Below are 13,586 nucleotides of genomic sequence, written 5' to 3'. Positions count from 1 at the left end.
GAGACAGGGGGAGAGAGAGAGAGAGACAGAGAGAGAGACAGAGAGAGAGACAGGGGGAGAGACAGAGAGAGAGACAGAGAGAGAGACAGGGGGAGAGAGAGAGAGAGAGACAGAGAGAGAGAGAGAGACAGAGAGAGAGAGAGAGACAGAGAGAGAGAGAGAGAGAGAGACACAGAGAGAGAGAGACAGAGAGAGACAGAGAGAGAGAGAGACAGAGAGAGACAGACAGAGAGAGAGACAGAGAGAGAGAGAGACAGAGAGAGAGACATAGAGAGAGACAGAGAGAGAGACAGAGAGAGAGACAGACAGAGAGAGACAGAGAGAGAGACAGAGAGAGAGACAGAGAGAGAGAGAGAGACAGAGAGCCCCAACTGAACCACCAGGCAGACAGCGGTAGTGGAATGCCAACACACACTCATGTGCAACCTTCTCTCGTATTGGGGGCTCCATCGCAAATACCAGCCAGGCAGACTCCTGGAGTCTCCTCAAAAGCCTTCTCCTTGAGGCCATGGGGCTCCACACAATGGGATCTTTGATTGGACCGGCACGGGGCACAACCAGACCCCCAGGTCCCCACCTGACAATAGGCCGACCCATGGTCGTCTGCCCTATAGAGCTCGCCAGCTTGTAGTCCTAAAACCCAGTTACCTCTGGTTCGTTCAGCCATTCCTACAGGGAAAAGGAATAGGGCTCTGGAATAAAACACTGAAAATAATGTCAGGTTTAGAAGATCTTATAGGTTGTGTTCTATGAGTTAATAATTTGTACCTTTATTTAACTAGGCAAGTAAGTTAAGAACAAATTCTTATTTACAATGACGGCCTAGGAACAGTGGGTTAAACTGCCTTGTTCAGGAGGCAGAACGATAACACTTCTCACCTTGTCAGCTCGGGGATTTGAACCTGCAACTTTTGTTTACTGGCCCAGCGCGTTAACCACTAGGCTACCTGCCTCTCCCCCTAACCACTAGGCTGCCTGCCTTTCCCCCTAACCACTAGGCTACCTGCCTCTCCCTCTAACCACTAGGCTACCTGCCTCTCCCTCTAACCACTAGGCTACCTGCCTCCTCTACACTCTAACCACTAGGCTACCTGCCTCTAACCACTAGGCTACCTGCCTCTAACCACTAGGCTGCCTGCCTCTAACCACTAGGCTACCTGCCTCTAACCACTAGGGTACCTGCCTCTAATCACTAGGCTACCTGCCTCTAACCACTATTCTACCTGCCTCCCCCTCTAACCACTAGGCTGCCTGCCTATAACCACTAGGCTACCTACTCTAACCACTAGGCTGCCTACTCTAACCACTAGGCTACCTGCCTCTAACCACTAGGCTACCTGCCTCTAACCACTAGGCTACCTGCCTCCCCCTCTAACCACTAGGCTGCCTGCCTCTAACCACTAGGCTGCCTGCCTCTAACCACTAGGCTACCTGCCTCTAACCACTAGGCTACCTACTCTAACCACTAGGCTGCCTACTCTAACCACTAGGCTACCTGCCTCTAACCACTAGGCTACCTGCCTCTAACCACTAGGCTACCTACTCTAACCACTAGGCTACCTACTCTAACCACTAGGCTACCCTGCCCCCTCTACACTCTAACCACTAGGCTACCCTGCCTCCTCTACGCTCTAACCACTAGGCTACCCTGCGACCTCTACACTCTAACCACTAGGCTACCTGCCTCCTCTACACTCTAACCACTAGGCTACCCTGCCTCCTCTACACGCTAACCACTAGGCTACCTGCCACCTCTACACTCTAACCACTAGGCTACCTACTCTAACCACTAGGCTACCTACCGCCTCTACGCTCTAACCACTAGGCTACCTGCCTCCTCTACACTCTAACCACTAGGCTACCCTGCCTCCTCTACACTCTAACCACTAGGCTACCCTGCCGCCTCTACACTCTAACCACTAGGCTACCCTGCCGCCTCTACACTCTAACCACTAGGCTACCCTGCCTCCTCTACACTCTAACCACTAGGCTACCCTGCCGCCTCTACACTCTAACCACTAGGCTACCTGCCCGCCTCTACACTCTAACCACTAGGCTACCCTGCCGCCTCTACACTCTAACCACTAGGCTACCCTGCCTCCTCTACACTCTAACCACTAGGCTACCTTCCACCTCTACACTCTAACCACTAGGCTACCTACCGCCTCTACACTCTAACCACTAGGCCATTCATCACCTTTACGTTTTGTTCTATGAGATAATATCAGTCAGTTAACATGATCTGTATGAATTATAAAGCCTTTATGTACTTAAAAAAAATATATATATATATATTATTATTACATAAATTCTTAAAAATTCACAAAAAGTAACTGGTGAAGATGATGTCATAGAACAAAACGTATCAGATCTCCTCGTTTACAACAGACCTTGTTTTCGGACTTTGTCCAAAAACCTCCATAAATTCTCCCCATAGGCTTTGGCCAACAAACCATGTCAGAGTTAGTGCCTACAAAAAGACGCCGTTCCCTCTATTCAGGAAGTTTATTTATGTCGTCCCACTGCACGAGTGCCAGGGAAGGAGAGGGGTGTGTGATGGGTGTGTCGTAGACACACACACACGCGCACGCACACACACACAGCTCCCTCATCCGTACACACACACACACGCATGCACACACACGCACGCACGCACGCACGCACACACACACACACACACACACAACTCCCTCATCCGTACACACACGCACAACTCCCTCATCCGTACACGCACACACACAACTCCCTCATCCGTACACGCACACACACAACTCCCTCATCCGTACACACACACGCACATCCCATCTCCTTGAGTGAGAACACACCACAGTGATTTACATCAGAATGGAGAGATTAGCATCTGTTGCACCATGTGTCTCTCTGGCGGTAAGATGGAGATCATGAGACTATACGAGCCAACGTGTCAACGCCTCCGCTGAAACAAAGGCCTAACTTTAGCACTGCTGCTGTTTGGATTGGTTAAGCCTTGCCACTTGGTATGTGTGTGTGTGGTAGAGCAAAGCAAGCATGAACAAAAGGAACAGATTGACACCAGATATATACGGACGGCTGGTTTTAGATAGTAACTTCGCTGGCTGTGTGTTTAAAAATAAAAATACAAAAAACACAACGATCATAACACATTTACTACATGTTGACATCATGAGTTAACACATTTACTACATGTTGACATCATGAGTTAACACATTTACTACATGTTGACATCATGAGTTAACACATTTACTACATGTTGACATCATGAGTTAACACATTTACTACATGTTGACATCATGAGTTAACACATTTACTACATGTTGACATCATGAGTTAACACATTTACTACATGTTGACATCATGAGTTAACACATTTACTACATGTTGACATCATGAGTTAACACATTTACTACATGTTGACATCATGAGTTAACACATTTACTACATGTTGACATCATGAGTTAACACATTTACTACATGTTGACATCATGAGTTAACACATTTACTACATGTTGACATCATGAGTTAACACATTTACTACATGTTGACATCATGAGTTAACACATTTACTACATGTTGACATCATGAGTTAACACATTTACTACATGTTGACATCATGAGTTAACACATTTACTACATGTTGACATATGAGTTAACACATTTACTACATGTTGACATCATGAGTTAACACATTTACTACATGTTGACATCATGAGTTAACACATTTACTACATGTTGACATCATGAGTTAACACATTTACTACATGTTGACATCATGAGTTAACACATTTACTACATGTTGACATCATGAGTTAACACATTTACTACATGTTGACATCATGAGTTAACACATTTACTACATGTTGACATCATGAGTTAACACATTTACTACATGTTGACATCATGAGTTAACACATTTACTACATTTTGACATCATGAGTTAACACATTTACTACATGTTGACATCATGAGTTAACACATTTACTACATGTTGACATCATGAGTTAACACATTTACTACATGTTGACATCATGAGTTAACACATTTACTACATGTTGACATCATGAGTTAACACATTTACTACATGTTGACATCATGAGTTAACACATTTACTACATGTTGACATCATGAGTTAACACATTTACTACATGTTGACATCATGAGTTAACACATTTACTACATGTTGACATCATGAGTTAACACATTTACTACATGTTGACATCATGAGTTAACACATTTACTACATGTTGACATCATGAGTTAACACATTTACTACATGTTGACATCATGAGTTAACACATTTACTACATGTTGACATCATGAGTTAACACATTTACTACATGTTGACATATGAGTTAACACATTTACTACATGTTGACATCATGAGTTAACACATTTACTACATGTTGACATCATGAGTTAACACATTTACTACATGTTGACATCATGAGTTAACACATTTACTACATGTTGACATCATGAGTTAACACATTTACTACATGTTGACATCATGAGTTAACACATTTACTACATGTTGACATCATGAGTTAACACATTTACTACATGTTGACATCATGAGTTAACACATTTACTACATGTTGACATCATGAGTTAACACATTTACTACATGTTGACATCATGAGTTAACACATTTACTACATGTTGACATCATGAGTTAACACATTTACTACATGTTGACATCATGAGTTAACACATTTACTACATGTTGACATCTTTATTTAACACATTTACTACATGTTGACATCATGAGTTAACACATTTACTACATGTTGACATCTTTATTTAACCAGGCAAATCCAAACTAATTCCTACGCACAAATAGAAACGACTGTCTGGTTTATAAACAGCAGTAGCCTAGTGGTTAGAGTGTAGAGGAGGCAGGGTAGCCTAGTGGTTAGAGTGTAGAGGTGGCAGGTAGCCTAGTGGTTAGAGTGTAGAGGAGGCAGGTAGCCTAGTGGTTAGAGTGTAGAGGCGGCAGGGTAGTCTAGTGGTTAGAGTGTAGAGGAGCCAGGGTAGCCTAGTGGTTAGAGTGTAGAGGTGGCAGGGTAGCCTAGTGGTTAGAGTGTAGAGGAGGCAGGTAGTCTAGTGGTTAGAGTGTAGAGGTGGCAGGGTAGCCTAGTGGTTAGAGTGTAGAGGAGGCAGGTAGCCTAGTGGTTATCCATGACTTAAAAATAACCATGTGTTTCCTATCCTAAAACCAATCTGTTCCCAGTCATTCCTTGGCACTACCCTCCGCCCAGTCATTACCACACGCCACCTGATGACACGAGTCGTGTGGCAAGTCTTAAAGAACTAGGGTACTTTCTCGCCACAGGGAAACAACCGATTCAATTTAATTTACTTTTTAAATTATTTAACTAGGCAAGTCAGTTAAGAACAAATTCTTATTTACAATGACGGCCTAGGAACAGTGGGTTAACTGCCTGTTCAGGGGCAGAACGACAGATTTGTACCTTGGCAGCTCGGGGGTTTGAACTGGCTAGTCCAACACTCTAACCACTAGGCTACCCTGCCGCCCCTCCACTCTAACCACTAGGCTACCCTGCCGCCTCTACACTCTAACCACTAGGCTACCTACCGCCCCTCCACTCTAACCACTAGGCTACCCTGCCGCCCCTCCACTCTAACCACTAGTCTACCCTGCCTCCTCTACACTCTAACCACTAGTCTACCCTGCCTCCTCTACACTCTAACCACTAGTCTACCCTGCCTCCTCTACACTCTAACCACTAGTCTACCCTGCCTCCTCTACACTCTAACCACTAGTCTACCCTGCCTCCTCTACACTCTAACCACTAGTCTACCCTGCCTCCTCTACACTCTAACCACTAGACTACCCTGCCGCCCCTCCACTCTAACCACTAGTCTACCCTGCCTCCTCTACACTCTAACCACTAGACTACCCTGCCGCCCCTATCCTTGTCATAGGCCATGATATGGAAGTAAAAGGGTAGTGACATGTTTTAGGTAGTGATTAGTGACGTACTACAATCCCACATGACAAAAACAAATGTTTTATACAGTTTACTATACAATTCTGTAGAATAATATATGAAACACTGTAGAATCCCTCAATCATGTGTAGTACTTAATATAGAATGCTGTAGTATACTATAGTAAATATACTAGTATTTAGTAGTACTAGTATTCACTACTACAGAAATGTCCCCGATAACACCACAGTCTGCGAAAACATTTTTTAACTATAGTGAATACTACCCTGCACATTCTCATCTCCTATATACCTATCTATCTATCTACCTCACTATCTACCTATCTATCCCACTACCTACCTACCTACCTACCTAACTACCTCACTACCTACCTACCTCACTACCTACCTACCTCACTAACTACCTACCTCACTACCTACCTACCTCACTACCTACCTATCTATCCCACTACCTACCTACCTACCTAACTACCTACCTCACTACCTACCTACCTACCTCACTACCTACCTACCTCACTACCTGCCTATCTATCCCACTACCTACCTACCTCACTACCTACCTACCTCACTACCTACCTACCTACCTCACTACCTACCTATCTACCTCACTACCTACCTACCTCACTACCTACCTACCTCACTACCTGCCTATCTATCCCACTACCTACCTACCTCACTACCTACCTACCTCACTACCTACCTATCTATCTACCTCACTACCTACCTACCTCACTACCTACCTCACTACCTACTTTCCTACCTCACTACCTACTTTCCTACCTCACTACCTACCTACCTCACTACCTACCTACCTACCTCACTACCTACCTACCTCACTACCTGCCTATCTATCCCACTACCTACCTACCTTACTACCTACCTACCTCACTACCTACCTACCTACCTCACTACCTACCTTACTACCTACCTACCTCACTACCTACCTACCTACCTCACTACCTACCTATCTACCTCACTACCTACCTCACTACCTACCTACCTGCCTATCTATCCCACTACCTACCTACCTCACTACCTACCTACCTACCTCACTACCTACCTACCTACCTCACTACCTACCTATCTACCTCACTACCTACCCATCTACCTATCTACCTCACTACCTACCTACCTCACTACCTACCTCACTACCTACTTTCCTACCTCACTACCTACTTTCCTACCTCACTACCTACCTACCTCACTACCTACCTCACTACCTACTTTCCTACCTCACTACCTACTTTCCTACCTCACTACCTACCTACCTCACTACCTACCTACCTCACTACCTACCTACCTACCTCACTACCTACCTACAGGTCATGGAAAATGTGCTCTCTTTGTATTTCTCCAGTAGGTATCCTGAAGGAAAAAGACCTCACTTCTATGTAAAAGATGATAGAACAAAAGCTACATTAATTACTGCAGTATACACTACTATTTTTTTTACTCAAGTATTTATACTATAGTAAATTGTAAATACTACAGTATTCACTGTAGTGTTTTTTTTTTTGCAGACTTCAGTCACTGACGGTGAGACCATCAGTTATCCTGGGCTGTAAAACAGTACACAGGAAATCCTATTCCCACGCCTCAGGCCTGGGTGGAGTCATGCAGGGAGAGAGAGGTTTGGCCCTAAACAGAGTGTACACAGTGGCAGAATATCTGACCACTGTGACTGACCCAAAATTAATAAAAGCGTTGATGTACAGACTCAGTGAGCATAGCCTTGCTATTGAGAGGCAGCTGAAGGCAGACCTGGCTCTCAAGAGAAGACAGGCTATGTGCTCACTGCCCACAAAATGAGGTGGAAACTGAGCTGCACTTCCTAACATCCTGCCAAATGTATGACCATATTAATGCATCCCAAATCAACTAGCCAAACCGCACATCCCCTTTTTAAAAAACGAGAAAAAAAAGTGGAAATAATATTTTGTCTATTATAAGACGCCATAGCCAGTATACACTTCCTCAACATAGTCTAAATTAATCTAAGATTACTCAAGAAATCTGTCATTCATTTTTGACGTTTTTGCCAAAAGAGATCTTAGTTACCTCTAACTCTAACTAAGATGTTTGGTGCAGTGTTTTTCAATAGTAATAAAAAATGTGGATTGAAACCAGTCTCTCGTTGAACGACAAAGACTTTCTTGTAGAATCCCTACTGTTGACCAATCACCGATAAAAAGGGACGTAGTTTGCCTCCATAAAGAAAAATGCTGTGTCCCCGAACAGTGAAAATCACCCGAAGTCCAACATGAAGAAAAACGTCACAAAATGTCGTCATAATATATGCAAACGCCTTTAGAGACACATTCCCCCTCAGATTATTACACAGAGACACAAAGAACACGAAAACAAATCCAATGTTGATTAACTCCCGTATCAGCCGAAATACCAGCGTGCCATCACAACAGCAAGATTTGTGAAATGGGCAACCGGTGAATTTTAATTTATGGGCTTTATTGGCATGGGAAACATATATGTTTATATTGCCAAAGCAAGTGAAATAGATCATAAACATTAAACAGTAAACGTTACGCTTACAAAAGTTCCCAGAATAATAAAAAAGACATTTCAAAATGATTGGTCAACAGTAGGGATTCTCCAAGAAAGTGAAGAACAAACACCGTTGTAAAGTCCCTGGAAATGAAAGAGAGGAGAAGATATACAACACTGTATATAGACATAATGACATTTTGAAATGTCTTTATTTTTCTGGGAACTTTTGTAAGCGTAATGTTCACTGTTTCATGTTTATGATCTATTTCACTTGCTTTGGCAATAATAAACATATATGTTTTCCCATGCCAATAAAGCCCATACATTAAAATTGAAATTGAGAGAGCGAAGCGAGATGAGGGGGAGAGAATAGGGACGAGAAGGAGATTCTTGGAGGAGCCTAAAATAAACAGAACCCCCACCCCCCTCCTCCTCCCTTAGTTAAACAATCTAAAGCATGAAGAATGTCACTCACCTACAGCATTAAGAAATAGAATCGGAGATTAAGAACTAGATATCGTTGGTTCACCGGCTGAAGTCTGGGCTGAGGGCTAAAGGAAACCTATCTAGGGGCTATCTATCTATATTGATTATTTATTTTATTTTACTAAACCTTGTAGACTTAACAGGTTAAGCAAAGGCCATGGAAGGGACCCTGATGAGGAGGTAAATAAAAACAAACCACCTAGGTAGTAATGAAAACGATATCATGTTAGAAAACAGGTCCCGTTATAAAATACATTCTGCGCGTTAGTGAGGAAAACACTCTTAAATACAGCAACAATACCATCAACCTGTTTCCGCATAGCCAGTCATTGCAGTAGACAGAAGAAGTGACTGTTGTGTGTTTTAGTCAAATCACACTAGCATAGCATACAACCTACCTAGGTCCCATGGGTTGACCAGTGGCTCCCAACAAGGGATCCTAGGACCCCTGGGGGTACTTAGTCTACCCACAGGGGTAATTGAGAAGACTCAAGAGACCCTAGGTTTACTAGAAAAATGCACAAGAGGGGGTACTTCATGGGTACTCACTCTGGGCAGAGGGAAAGAAATCAGTTGGTGGTACACTGAAAACCACTGGGTTTGACAACGATTTTTTTTTTTTTTCATTTATTAGGCTACAAATCTATTCCGTATATTCATCAAAGCACAGAGAATGAATCCAAATAAACCCCTATAGCGCTTGAATCTCAACAAAACTCACAAGTCAGACGCAGTAAAAAAAAAGAACGCAAAATACATCCCCCCCAGAAGCAGCAACCTACAGAGTAGACTGCACACATCGCCGTCCTCTCAGAGCGCACAGAACACCTAGGCATACTGTGATAGTCATTCAATACGGGGCGAAATTATTCTCAAACTAAACTCTAAAGCAAATGGATCAAATCCCAATATTTACACCAAAGTAGACCATAAAAAGGAAAATATCTCACCTCAGAATAAGTAACTGCAGAATCCTCAATATATCTTTCCCACTAGAATAAAGCGAGCACTTTCTCCAACGAAACCTGTGAGCTTCTACTGATATTCAGCCGCAGGTTTCCTCTGTCCTTACATTCAGCATTTTCTCTTACAGATCACGAGTTGAAGGAACGTGGTGTTCACGGTTTTCACAAGGCTTGACGGAGTTCTTGGTATAACACACAATCATCCACAGTCATATTGCAGCGAGACTGCGCAGCGGAGATCCTCACTCCAAACGTGTTGACTTGTTTGAGCTGGAGAAACCGGGAAAGTCGACTAATGACTTGACGATACCGCAGGCCAGCCAATCAGAGACGAGAACGAGCTTGGGGCACTCGCTCGCTTGTCAATGAGCAAGTTCGTTTTGCATAGCCCTGTGCCCCGGGTGTGAGGAGTGTGTACATTTTAGACCTTTCCATTGGTCCTCAAGTGAACTCTTTACTCACCCGGGGCAATGGTCCATGCAAAACGAGCGCTCTTTTGCAATTTTACGCATCATGATATGCGATAATAAATGAGAAAATCCTTGAACACACGCATGTCATTACCATTGTAGGGATCCAATAATAAACTGTCGTGAATGGTGTCTCAAAGCAATGTTTTCTGGGGACTAAACAGTTGTGACATTCATTCATTGTTGAAATAATTTTATGTGAAAATTGTTGAAACAAGCACCCGTAGGCCTATACGCAAAATATAGTTTAGTGTCATTTATCCAAACATGAATAACGAAGCATTTCAGGCACTTTTGTGCGTCCTAGCCTATGGGATTTACAGATGGCATGACAGGCTGTTTACTAACCATGGGTTATTACTACCGTGCAGACATTTTGGTAAATGTATTAAAAATAGAAAACAGAAGCACCTTATTTACATAAGTATTCAGACCCTTTGCTATGAGACTCGAAATTCAGCTCAGGTGCATCCTGTTTCCATTGATCATCCTTGAGATGTTTCTACAACTTGATTGGAGTCCAACATGTGGTAAATTCAAATGATTGGACAGGATTTGGAAAGACACACACCTGTCTATATAAGGTCCCACAGTTGACAGTGCATGTCAGAGCAAAAACCAAGCCATGAGGTTGAAGGAATTGTCCGTAGAGCTACGAGACAGGATTGTGTCGGGGCACAAGAAGGAGTTTGGATCCACCAAGACTCTTCCTAGAGATGGCCGCCCGGCCAAACTGAGCAATCCGGGGGAGAAGGGCCTTGGTCAGGGAGGTGACCAAGAACCTGATGGTCACTCTGACAGAGCTCTAGGTGTTCCTCTGTGTAGATGAGAGAACCTTCCAGAAGGACAACCATCTCTGCAGCACTCCACCAAGCAGGCCATTATGGTAGAGTGGACTGGGAGACTAGTCAGGATCGAGGAAAAGATGAACGGAGCAAAGTACAGAGAGATCCTTGATGAAAACCTGCTACAGAGCTCTCAGAACCTCAGACTGGGACGAAGGTTCACCTTCAAACAAGACAACGACCCTAAGCACACAGCCAAGACAACGCAATAGTGGCTTCGGTACAATTCTCTGATTGTCCATTGAGCGGCCCAGCCAGAGCCCAGACATCTCTGGAGAGACCTGAAAATAGCTGTGCAGCAACGCTCCCCATCCAACCCGACAGAGCTTGAGAGGATCTGCAGAGAAGAATGGGAGAAACTCCCCACATACAGGTGTGCCAAGCTTGTAGCGTCATTACCCAAGAAGACTTTTAGTTCAGTAATTAATTCAACCATTTAAAAAACAAAACAAGCACACATAAAACCTAAAAGCCATTCGTTCACATTAATAAAATCATGGAGGATAACACACAATAAAGTCTGGGACTTATTTCCATTGTGGTCCTCTTGAGACAAGATGGCTGAACAAGATACAACACAGTATGGCAGTGAAATAATCCAACAAAAACAGTTGTTTTCACACGTAGTTCTACCTCCTGTGCCTGGGCTTTTGGACCGGACTGTATACTACGCTCCATCGTTCTTCCTGCGTAAAGTTAAGACCTTAAATCTGCCGCCACACTGGCACGTTGAGAACGGATACCAAGTTAGAAATGGGATGAATTATTTTCTCATTGGTCAAGTGTGCGTGCTGCTCTTTTCTCATTGGTCAAGTGTGCGTGCTGCTCTTTTCTCATTGGTCAAGTGTGCGTGCTGCTCTTTTCTCATTGGTCAAGTGTACGTGCTGCTCTTTTCTCATTGGTCAGTGTGCGTGCTGCTCTTTTCTAATTGGCTAACATATCTGTTGGTCCGTCAAAAGTTACATTCATACAAACTTCATTTGTCCGTGAAAATGGATGGACATTTTCTGGTTGAATCATCATCTCTGCTGCCCACCAACGTATTTCTCCCATTGAGAGCATTAGTCATTCAGATAAGTTGGTCCTCCTCACAACCACCAGGATGTGGGTGAACGTAAAGATGTACTCCAGCGATTGTTGAACTTTTCCTGTTGAAAAGCGATATCCCAAGTATAAATACAGTAAAGTACACACACTTAAAAGGGTAACAAACATTATTCTGAGACAAATCGTGTTTTTTTTGTTTGTTTTGTTTTTTTAGACAACTGCAAAGTTTAAGGAGTTGGTTTGATGGGAAGTTGTGATGTCATCAGCCTCCCCTTGCTTGAGGAACAAAAGAGGAAAGCCCCCCCCCCCCCCTACTTGCGCTATGTTATGACTAACCTGGACTGCCTATTGAGATGTGTCTTTTGTTCAGTAGATCAGGTGTTAAATGACATGAAAAGGGAGACTGGACTGTCACTTTTTAATATGAATAATTCAGGACAAATAGGAAAACACTCAGTTAAAAAAAAATACAAGATCAGTCAAATCTCTTGTGATTTCGTGGCAGTGCAGCAGGGTGGCCTAGTGGTTAGAGTGTAGAGGTGGCAGGGTAGCCTAGTGGTTAGAGTGTAGAGGTGGCAGGGTAGCCTAGTGGTTAGAGTGTTGGGGCGGCAGGTAGCCTAGTGGTTAGAGTGTTGGACTAGTAACCGAAAGGTTGCAAGTTCGAATCCCCTGAGCTGACAAGGTACAAATCTGTCACTCTGCCCCTGACTAGACCGTCATTGAAAATTAACTAACTTCCCTATTTAAATAAATACATTTCCAATACATCTCCCAGAGTGCCCGAGTTGACAGTGAGTTGACCTCAACCCTCCAACGTTTCATTCTTGTAGTAGTTTCAGCCCTGTAGTAAATAGCTAACCTCCCCTCACACCCACCTGCCTATTCAACTAGCCATCAACATGTCTATTTACCATGAGAAATGCTGCAGTAGCCCTGATGATGATATTGACAGTAGCCCTGATGATGATGACAGTGACTTCCTAAAACAGGGTGTCTGAGAAGACCGATAGACCTTTTCAACAGGAACACCCATACATACTTGGGGTGTGTTCATTAGGCATCAAACGAAACCAAAACTGTCAGCAAAGTAAACAGAACAGATGAGTTTCCGTACACCAGATGAAGAGAACCAAATCGAACACCTTCACTGATAAAAATGTATTGTAAAAAAAAAAAGGTTGAGAGAATATATAGTAATAATAATATAATAATAATACTGAATTTCAGTTGTTTCACTCAGACCACTGAACCCTTAATGTCAGAGTTAATTAAACAATTAACAAAAAAAACAATTAACAAA

General features: G+C 43.2%; 1 protein-coding gene across 1 annotated transcript in view; it reads right to left on the bottom strand.

Annotated features, from left to right (window-relative positions):
- LOC139411875 (ras-GEF domain-containing family member 1B-A-like) overlaps positions 1-10,174 on the bottom strand; it is a 48,477-nt gene extending 38,303 nt beyond the window's left edge. Inside the window, exon 1 of the mRNA XM_071158625.1 lies at positions 9,910-10,174. The gene's annotated coding sequence lies outside the window, so the exon portion shown is untranslated. The remainder of the gene's footprint in view (positions 1-9,909) is intronic.
- Positions 10,175-13,586: the final 3,412 nt, after the last annotated feature.

Source organism: Oncorhynchus clarkii, chromosome 6 (assembly GCF_045791955.1).
Source record: "Oncorhynchus clarkii lewisi isolate Uvic-CL-2024 chromosome 6, UVic_Ocla_1.0, whole genome shotgun sequence".
In the NCBI taxonomy this organism is placed as follows: Eukaryota; Metazoa; Chordata; class Actinopteri; order Salmoniformes; family Salmonidae; genus Oncorhynchus; species Oncorhynchus clarkii.
This window is presented reverse-complemented; position numbering and strand designations above follow the sequence as displayed.